At 36.2% G+C, this 11,126-nt stretch overlaps 2 pseudogenes; both read left to right on the top strand.

The window, feature by feature from the left end:
* The first annotated feature begins 3,100 nt into the window (after window positions 1–3,100).
* Window positions 3,101–5,108, top strand: LOC102487781 (dermatan-sulfate epimerase-like protein; annotated as a pseudogene).
* A 190-nt stretch (window positions 5,109–5,298) lies between these two features.
* Window positions 5,299–9,354, top strand: LOC102487371 (dermatan-sulfate epimerase-like protein; annotated as a pseudogene).
* The last annotated feature ends 1,772 nt before the right edge of the window (window positions 9,355–11,126 follow it).

The raw sequence follows: 11,126 nt of genomic DNA, 5'->3' as shown, positions 1-11,126 counted from the left end.
GGAAGGAGGGTGGGACATGGCAGAGGGTGAGAGACAGGGAATCAATGATGGGGGAAAAAAAGTAAAATACACAAGAAATGAGAAACGGAAAATTATTTGTTCATAATAACACGTATGTTGATGTGTTTAATTAAGCCAATATTCAGTGTATTCTTGATGAAAAATCTCATTTTTATGCTTTAATGATGTATAATGGATGAATGTAAAAGGAAAAAATAAACCTAGAAAACAAATCCAAGAAGAAAATAAGCAATGCTTTAATCCAAAGTCATAAAATGCTATTTCACCAGTTCAGTTTCATGTACTTTATCTTCTGCTGTGGTTTGATATTCCCAATTAAATTCTAGGATATAATATTCAACTCCAGACTTGTTCCTATGATTAAGTTAGCAATTTTCTTAGCTTTTGAACTCTTATTTCTGTGCATCTGTATTTAATTTTCCTATTATAGCACTTTTTAGAACTTCTTGGAGAGCTGGTGTGGTGTTGGTATATTCTTTAACATTTTATTCATATAAGAAGGTCCTTGTCTTTTCTTTCCATATAAAGGATAATCTTGTCGAGTACAGCATTCTTGCTTGAAATCGCTTTTCCATTAACACTTTGAATATATTTTCCCAATCTTCCCTTGCTCACATTGCTTCTGATGAGAGGTCCGTTGTTAGCCTGATGGGATATGCTTTGTAGGTAACTTGACATTTCTCTCTTGTCATTCTTAGTATCTTGTCTTTGTCTGTGGTTTTGGTCATTCTGACTATAAAGTGTCTTGGAGAAGATCTTCTTGGGCTGATTCTATGTGGAGTCTTTTGTTTGGCTTGGGACTGGATTTTTGAATGCCTCTCTAGGTTTGGAAACTTTTCTTGCAGGATTTCATGGAATAGATTATCAATGCCCTTATGAGTCTCTTCACCTCCGGGGATACCAATTAACCGGATGTTTGGATGTTCGATGGTATCTAGTATTTCTCGTATATTATTCTCATTTTGGGGGAACAATTTTCTCAGTCTTCGTGGAGGATTTTTCTAGGTCAGCGATTCTATCTTCTACATCTGAGACAATTTTTTATATGACCTATTCTGACTTTAATACTTTTAAGGGAGATTTTTGACTTCCTGTATTATAGCCTTCATCTCTAATAGCTCCGTTTGATTCTTTTATATAGTGTGTATTTTCTCTTTTAGATCTTGCAAGAATTTCTTCACCTCCTGTAACTTATTATCTTCTTTATCCAGCTTCTTCTGCAGTTCATTGTGTCTCTTCTCTTCCACTTTTGCTACCTTTGTCACTAATGAATACTCCAAATTCTTTATCAGACATTTCCATGAGTTTCATTGTACTATCTGAGAATGAACAACAGTTATTCTTTTCCCTTGGAGAAGAGGTATTTTCTCACTTTCCCATATTTCTTGTAACCCTGCAGTGATTTCTATTCATCTGATGGATGGTGCCTTTCTTCCTAATTCTTTTTTTTTTTTTTTTGGAGAGGTTTTTTTCGCTGTAGGGCATGTGCGCTTGCCAGACAGACAGAGAGAGACATAGAGACAGAAAGCAAGAAATCACCCTCCCAGGAGGGATTGTCACACTGCAATCCCTTCTCCTCCATTCTCCTCTTTGGATCTTGGGCATGCACGCACACGTGCCCAGCGTGAGTTCTAAGCCACCGGGTCCAGGGCGAACCGCAGTTGACTATGTGGGAATCCAGCGACATAGCATTACGCTAACTGCTGGTTCTCTCTTCCTAATTCTTGAAGTTCAATCTTAGTGTTCAGAAGTGTGCAGAAGAAAGTAATCTGCAATCTCTGTTTCATCCCGTTTTCACTCTTTTTACATTAGATTTAGTGGGAATATTCTGATCCTAATAGTATTCAGATATTTAAATTCTGTTCACTTGGACCTGTCTAGAAACATAGTGCATAGAGGCCGCTAGAAATGAATCTGGAGGAGGACGTCTCAGCAAAAATCTTAATTTTTGGTCAAGAAAAGCAATATTTCACAGCTCAAGTTTGATATACATCTCAGGACCTCTCATTGCTTCTCATGGGTCTATTCAGGCTTTCTATGTCTTCCTTACTCAATTTTGATATAGGATGTGTCCAGGAATTTATTAATCACATTCAGGTTTTGTTTATTGACATATAGTTTGTCATATTCTCTAATGATTTCTTTCTATCATACCTATTTTAATAGTGCCTGTTTAATTGCAAATTTGATTTATTTGGTTTCTTTCAGTCTTGTTAATCACTCTAGCTAATGGTGTATCAATTTTGTTTATGTTTTCAAAGAATCAGGTTTTGTTTTCTGCATGTTGATTTCTTTTTTTTTCTCCTCAAATCTTTATTATTTCTTTTCTACTGAGACTTTTTTGGATTTTGTTGTTGTTGTTTTTCCAAATTTCTGAGGTATGATTTTAAATTGTCTATATGCCTTTTAAAAAATCTTTTTCTTAGTTGTATTAATTGCTATAAACATCCCTGTTATGACTGCTTTCACTGTGTCTCATAGATTATGGAAACATGTGTACTCAATATCATTGGTTTGTATTAATCTTCTGATTTCAGTCTTAATTTTTTCAGTAGTTGTGAAGTCATTCAGGAGTACATTGTTTAGTTTCCAATGTTTGTGTATTTTTAAGGCTATTTTCTGACATTTTTATCAAGTTTAATTCCATCATGTTCAGAGAAGATGCTGGATATAGTTTCTTCTATGTCTTGGAATCAGTGAAGGCTTGTTGTGTGCCCTATGATATGGTCAGTCTCCAAAAAGGTTACATGCAGAGGTAGTTTTTGTGGAAGGGTCTATCTACATCTGTCAAGTTCTTTTGATATATGGTGTCATTTAGATCCTGTAACTCTTTGCTTTTTTTTTTGTTTTGTCTAGATAATCAGTCCAAAGGAGAGAATGGGTTGTTGAAATCCACAACAATTGTTGTGCTACAGTCTATGTCTTTTTGATCTAGCAGTCTTTTCTTCATGTATTTTCATTCTCCTGAGTTGAGTGAATAGATATTTTTTTAATGTACATTTTATACTAACCAGATGGGAAACCTCTTGAGAACTATGTTTGACATGTTTGCCTAAGGAAAGGAAATCACCAGTGGATCATGGCATTAATGTTTCCAGGACATTTTGTATTTTTAGCTTTAGTTATGTCTGTTTTCTCTACTTTTGAAAAATCATTAAGCAATTATTCTGGACAGTTTTCATAGATGATATAGTTCAGTTTAAGACATAGAAAGTGCAAGACTTCAGACCCAGTCCTTTATGATTTTAAATATACTTTATTCAAGTTTATATTTTGATACTGGAGAAGCCCAGGCACAAGCCATTTGCATCTCTTTAAAGCTATTAGATGTAGAGTGACAGTTATGGTGTCCAACTCAACATGCTACCTACCTCCACTCAAGCATGCTGATTTTGCTGCCAAGTGGAATGAAATTTATGGTAACAATCTGCCTCCTTTACTGTTGTATTCAGAAGATGAAGTTGACTTTAAATTTGTTTAGGAATACATAGACAGGATAATTGGTTACAAAGACTGGCAAGTCAAGAATGTGCTGATGGATGAGATTTCAACAGACTATTCTTAAACCAGTTTCATCATTGCCTTTGACTTTTTATATAACTTATTAGATAATCATCAAAGACAAACATATCTGGGGAAAATATGGGTTATTACTGAGAAAACGTATTGTTACAGAAAACCACACACCAAGAAATAGAAAGCAGCACTCAGAGAGATTAGAAGAGCTATTTATTACATCAGTGGGCATGGAGGAGTTAGTTCTCTGGCCCCAACTTGGGATTGGACACAGTCTTTTATGGGGGAATCGAGGAAGGTGAAGTCCTAGGGTGGAGATTGGGCTTAGATCCTGCCCTACACAGCATCAAAGGGAGGAGTCAGAGAAGCAGGTAGTCTAATCTGTTTAAGGTAATAATCCATTCAAAGTACTAATACATCCAAGATACTAATCCTATCAAGGTTTTCAGATAATCCTGTAGCTCTAGGGAGGGTCAGTAAATTTGCAGGAGGGTAGAAAACTTCAGGCAGCTATCAGCCCCGAGTTATTCATGAATTCATGGTCCTTCCATATCAGTATGAGTATTCCGAAGTTTGCTCATGGGACAAATAGCACTGCCATAACCACCAAGCTACTAATATGATCACATTACTCAAAAAGACATTGGTGACAGGATTGATAAAGGATCTACAGCCAATATATGGAATCAAGTGTAGTGAATGTAATGGAAAAGACCATGTTTCTATTAAATCATATTGTTGATGGCTTTTTTGATGAAGGTGTAGGCTATGGTAGCTACATAGCTGAATCAATCACACAATATGTTTTTTTCTGGCCTAGCATCATTTTAATATCAACATTGTGGATAATAACTGGTCAAAAATGCACTCTTAGTTCTATTATACTACCCATTATCAGGCTTCCAAAGGACTGTGGGTATAGCAGATTCCAACTATAATTGGTTTTATGATCCAGAGAGCCAACTTGTTTTCTTTGATAAGTTTATCTTAAAGAATGAAGCTGGAAATTGGTAAGCTAAGCAAATAAGAAACGACCAACCTAAAGATGGAACAATGATTCTTTCTACTGCCCACAGGTGGAGTACTCTTCACACTGAATATATCTGATATGATTTCCCCAGCAAAATGGCAATCCTATCCAAATTAATCTACATGTTAAATGCAACCCCTATAAAATTACAAGAGATATTATTCACAGATCTAGAAAAGACAATCTTAGAAGTTGTCTGAAATCATAAAAGATTCCATTTTGCTAAAGCCATCTTGCACAAGAAGACTGGAGTAGGTGACATCTCACTTGCTGACCCAAAAATATATTACAAAACAGTGATAAACAAAACACCATGGTATTGGCACAAAAACAGACATTAGGACCAATGGAACAGAGCAGAGACTCCAGAAATAAACCCCAAAACATACAACCAACTCATCTTCGAGGTAGTTTTTGTGGAAGGGTCTATCAATATCTGTCAAGTTCTTTTGATATATGGTGTCATTTAGATCCTGTAACTCTTTGCTTTTTTTTTTGTTTTGTCTAGATAATCAGTCCAAAGGAGAGAATGGGTTGTTGAAATCCACAACAATTGTTGTGCTACAGTCTATGTCTTTTTGATCTAGCAGTCTTTTCTTCATGTATTTTCATTCTCCTGAGTTGAGTGAATAGATATTTTTTTAATGTACATTTTATACTAACCAGATGGGAAACCTCTTGAGAACTATGTTTGACATGTTTGCCTAAGGAAAGGAAATCACCAGTGGATCATGGCATTAATGTTTCCAGGACATTTTGTATTTTTAGCTTTAGTTATGTCTGTTTTCTCTACTTTTGAAAAATCATTAAGCAATTATTCTGGACAGTTTTCATAGATGATATAGTTCAGTTTAAGACATAGAAAGTGCAAGACTTCAGACCCAGTCCTTTATGATTTTAAATATACTTTATTCAAGTTTATATTTTGATACTGGAGAAGCCCAGGCACAAGCCATTTGCATCTCTTTAAAGCTATTAGATGTAGAGTGACAGTTATGGTGTCCAACTCAACATGCTACCTACCTCCACTCAAGCATGCTGATTTTGCTGCCAAGTGGAATGAAATTTATGGTAACAATCTGCCTCCTTTACTGTTGTATTCAGAAGATGAAGTTGACTTTAAATTTGTTTAGGAATACATAGACAGGATAATTGGTTACAAAGACTGGCAAGTCAAGAATGTGCTGGGGGATGAGATTTCAACAGACTATTCTTAAACCAGTTTCATCATTGCCTTTGACTTTTTATATAACTTATTAGATAATCATCAAAGACAAACATATCTGGGGAAAATATGGGTTATTACTGAGAAAACGTATTGTTACAGAAAACCACACACCAAGAAATAGAAAGCAGCACTCAGAGAGATTAGAAGAGCTATTTATTACATCAGTGGGCATGGAGGAGTTAGTTCTCTGGCCCCAACTTGGGATTGGACACAGTCTTTTATGGGGGAATCGAGGAAGGTGAAGTCCTAGGGTGGAGATTGGGCTTAGATCCTGCCCTACACAGCATCAAAGGGAGGAGTAAGAGAAGCAGGTAGTCTAATCTGTTTAAGGTAATAATCCATTCAAAGTACTAATACATCCAAGATACTAATCCTATCAAGGTTTTCAGATAATCCTGTAGCTCTAGGGAGGGTCAGTAAATTTGCAGGAGGGTAGAAAACTTCAGGCAGCTATCAGCCCCGAGTTATTCATGAATTCATGGTCCTTCCATATCAGTATGAGTATTCCGAAGTTTGCTCATGGGACAAATAGCACTGCCATAACCACCAAGCTACTAATATGATCACATTACTCAAAAAGACATTGGTGACAGGATTGATAAAGGATCTACAGCCAATATATGGAATCAAGTGTAGTGAATGTAATGGAAAAGACCATGTTTCTATTAAATCATATTGTTGATGGCTTTTTTGATGAAGGTGTAGGCTATGGTAGCTACATAGCTGAATCAATCACACAATATGTTTTTTTCTGGCCTAGCATCATTTTAATATCAACATTGTGGATAATAACTGGTCAAAAATGCACTCTTAGTTCTATTATACTACCCATTATCAGGCTTCCAAAGGACTGTGGGTATAGCAGATTCCAACTATAATTGGTTTTATGATCCAGAGAGCCAACTTGTTTTCTTTGATAAGTTTATCTTAAAGAATGAAGCTGGAAATTGGTAAGCTAAGCAAATAAGAAACGACCAACCTAAAGATGGAACAATGATTCTTTCTACTGCCCACAGGTGGAGTACTCTTCACACTGAATATATCTGATATGATTTCCTAAGCAAAATGGCAATCCTATCCAAATTAATCTACATGTTAAATGCAACCCCTATAAAATTACAAGAGATATTATTCACAGATCTAGAAAAGACAATCTTAGAAGTTGTCTGAAATCATAAAAGATTCCATTTTGCTAAAGCCATCTTGCACAAGAAGACTGGAGTAGGTGACATCTCACTTGCTGACCCAAAAATATATTACAAAACAGTGATAAACAAAACACCATGGTATTGGCACAAAAACAGACATTAGGACCAATGGAACAGAGCAGAGACTCCAGAAATAAACCCCAAAACATACAACCAACTCATCTTCGACAAAAAGTACCAGTAAATTCAGTGGGAAAAGGAAAACTTTAGTAAATGATGCTGGAAAAACTTAGTATCCACCTGTGGAAAGATGATTCTGAACCCCTATCTGTCACCATTAACAAAAATCAAATCAAAGTGGATCAAATATCTAAACCTAAGACCCCGAACTATAAAACTACTGGTGGAAACACTGGGGAGACTCTGAGAGACACTGGGGGTAGGCAAAGATTTCTTAAGCAAGACCCCCAAAGCACAGACAATAATCGTGGACAAATATGGAAGACTTGTTGTTGAGTGAAGCAAGTCAGGCTATGTAACAGAGATATTGTATGTCTCCACTTAACATATACTGACTGCACTCTATGATAGAGACTGAAAGACTGGAGAACATAAACATATTAAAAATTGTAATGGACACTAGAGACAAAGTGGAAAGAGAGCGTGGGAGGGGAAGAGTATGGAAAAGTAAATTTGGGGGAAAATGGAGAGGTAAGACGGTTGTGGGACACAGATAAAGTCTTTTATCTGTTGATGAGGATGTGTATAAAAGTCTCAACTGGACTGTAATGCGGTGTATATCATGCTGGGTAAAGTCTCTTAACAATCTAAATGACTTATAGTGATTTAATGTATGAATAATAATTTAAAAATTAATAAAAAAGACAAAACCCCTCAAAAGAAGAGATAATTCCTTGAAGAAGAAGAAGAAGAAAAGAAAAGGAGAAAAGAAGTTCCCATGTTAAAAAAATTGATTTCCCCAGCTCACCCCACAGCCTTATGCTGAATACGGTACTGCAAAGATGCACATGTTCCCTAACAGGAGTGTTGTCACCTATGGGGCTGGGTTGCCAAATACATAGACCAATATCTTTGTGACTTTTAAATCTGGGAAGCTGGAGGACGAGATGTGTATGACACATTTCACTTTCAGCCATACTCCTAGATTGGTGAATGAATAAGCTTTACCCAAGACATGAGTATCCAGATCAGAACTCATGGGCAAGTATCTTTCTGAAGCTTTCTATGGTCCCAAATTGAGCCATAGATTATTGTATGTATTGGTGTTTCTTCCATCACCCTCAAGCCAATATGATAAGCCCTGGGAAGGTCATCTGGGAAAATGTACACAGTGGCTCAAGTGGATTGGTGAGGAAGTTGGTGACTGGAGAAATCATCACTGACTCTCAACATGGGAAAATGCTATTTGTGAGTAGGTAAGAAGTATATGCCTTTTCTTTAGTGCTGAGGCTAAAAATTGTGTATTGTGCTTTATTGCTCTTAAATCCTTAGACTCCGTTAGTTGCTGATCACATTGAGAGATAGGGAGATTCCTCAATAAATTCTGTTAGTGTCTTCTTTCATAATCTAAATATTGATTTTTAAGTACATCTTATATAAGTTTATGAATGGGTATAATGGAGTCAAGATAGATTGCAAAATGTTTGGTTTGATCATGTGGAAATAGCTCTTCGGCCAGTATTCAGAAAGCAGGGTAAGCTGATGAATTTAAGAAATGGTGGACTCTGATGAATTTAAGAAACAGTGGACTTGGGACCAGCAGATGGAGTAATGAACTCCCACAAGGCTTATTGTGGTCTTGGACCCAGAGGCTTGAACCTTATACTCGGCACATGTGCATGCATACCTAAAATTTGTAGAGGAGAATGGAGAAGGGATTATGGCATGACCATCTCCCTTGGGGAGGATTTCTTGCTTTCTGTCTTTCTCTGTCTCTCTGGTGAGTGCCTTAAAGCAAAATATCTCCCTAAAAAAAAGAAAAAGAAAAAAGAAAAAAGAAAAGAAAAGGAAACAAAGAAATGGTGGACTTTATTTGTTAATATTACATTTCAGATGAAATTCAGAATTACAAGAATTGCATGTCTTTCAAGGATCATATGTGAATGTTTCTAGCTGCAAGTTCATTTGTAATTCCAATTCTGAATTTGAAATTTCTCTCAATGCCAGTAATACTAAACATGTTCCTTCCATTGTAACTGAATACCGTAACCTGAAGATAACTAAATTAATTGGGGTTTGGTGGCTTTCCCAATGTGACTGACCAAGGCCAAATAACTCAATTTGGTTTGGGCACTCTAGAACATGATAAAGTAATTTTCTCCTTTGTATTTAAATGTAATATAGCAGTTGGATTTTTAAAAAGTGGGGGAAGTAAGAGGTATGGTGGTTGAAGTGTTGTACTCCTACATGGCTGAAAATGGTTCAAGTCCTGGGCCTGGTAGCTTCCTTTCTCACTTTCCTTCTCTCCCTCATGAGGGTGTGTGCCCTATAGCAAACTAAAAAATAATAGTAATGATAAATAAAATAAAATAAATAATTATTTTTTTAAAAGACAAAAAAATCTTTTTAAAAAGTTACAAAATGAGGACAGTGAGTGGTGTCGTGGTTACGATACTGGACTCCCTTTGGCTGACCACAGTACAAGTCCTGGACCTGGCAGCTTGCTTTCTCACTTTTCCTCTTTCTCTCTCTCTCATTTTCTCTGTCTCTGGTGAGTGCCTATGCTCTATTGCAAATTTAAGAAAACAATAATAACAATAAAGACAAATAAATAATTCTTCCAAAACATTTTTTAAGTTACATAATAACATATAAAGGCTGTTTCTTTGTTGTTTTTCTATTTTTCTGAGAGACAGAGAAAAGAGACAGAGAGTGATAAAGACAGCACTCTAGCAAGTGTGATTCACACCCAGATCTGTCCAGTCTTGGATCACAGGTACCTGCATTCCTGGTGTACTCAGGGATGTCTCTGGACATGAATTTGGAACTGTTTTATGTGGGTCAGTCTTGGAGAGCATTGCACTTTATGAATGTGCCACCCTCTGGCCTCATGATATTTCTCTGTGTGTTTTTTCAGTATTATTTGTTTTAATCTAGAGGATTACATCCAAAATATACTTTCTTTTCTTTTTTTCTTTCTTTTTTTTTTTTTTGGAGAGGTTTTTGCTATAGGGGGTGTGCACTCGCCAGACAGACACAGAGAGACAGCGAGATAGAAAGCGAGAAATCGCCCTCCAGGGAGGATGGCCACGCCGCAATCCCTTCTCCTCTATTCTCCTCTCAGGATCTTGGGCACGCACACACATGCGCCCAGCGTGAGTTTAAGACTCTGGGTCCGGGACTCAACCGCGGTCAACTATGTGGGAGTCCAACAACATAGCCATTACGCTAACTGCTGGTCCCAAGATTGAAACTTTTTCTGAATATATGGGTGATAACTAATTGCAGGGCAATGTTAATTAGTCTTATTCTAATTAATGAAATATTTTCATCTTTATTAACTTAAATTTTACTTCGTCAACATTTAAAAATTGTGTTTCAAGAATAAAATTATTCCACAATTCTATCAACTGTTTCCTTTTTTTCAGTGTAGTTTTCTATTTACATTTAATCACTGTACATCTTTACAGTGTACAGCATGATTTTTGTAAGCATGAATATACTAATATTAGTCAATTCATGGACATTACCATATACATTATCATCAACAGATAACTTCATTTTTTGTCTATTAAATATTTTGTATTTTTCCCTGATATCTTCCCTTTTAACCCCTATGAAAAACCTCCTATTACCCACCACTTTCTATACTGTCTCCAGTATCTACAGTTGGTCTCCCTGCTATTATACCTCCAGTCTTTCAGTTTCTGCATAAAGTGCAGACATTTGAAGATGTTTTTCTGCCTTCCAGAGTTTAATAAAGTGCAGACATTTGAAGATGTTTTTCTTCCTTTGAGAGTTCATAAAATATAAATGAGTCCTTAAGTTTTAATTAACATCAGCTTGTAGTGGGGTAGCAATCAAATTCTCATACCACTGGATCAGATGAGAAGTTAAAAATCCCAATTTTCTGGAAATTTACTGTATGAGATAATAATAGTTGTGAAAAATGAGTTGGGTTCTTTATCCATATGTATAAAAGAAAAAGATAATTTTCATCTCC

This window comes from Tupaia chinensis, unplaced genomic scaffold, assembly GCF_000334495.1.
Source record: "Tupaia chinensis unplaced genomic scaffold, TupChi_1.0 Scaffold000160_1, whole genome shotgun sequence".
NCBI classification, from domain to species: Eukaryota; Metazoa; Chordata; class Mammalia; order Scandentia; family Tupaiidae; genus Tupaia; species Tupaia belangeri.
This window is presented reverse-complemented; position numbering and strand designations above follow the sequence as displayed.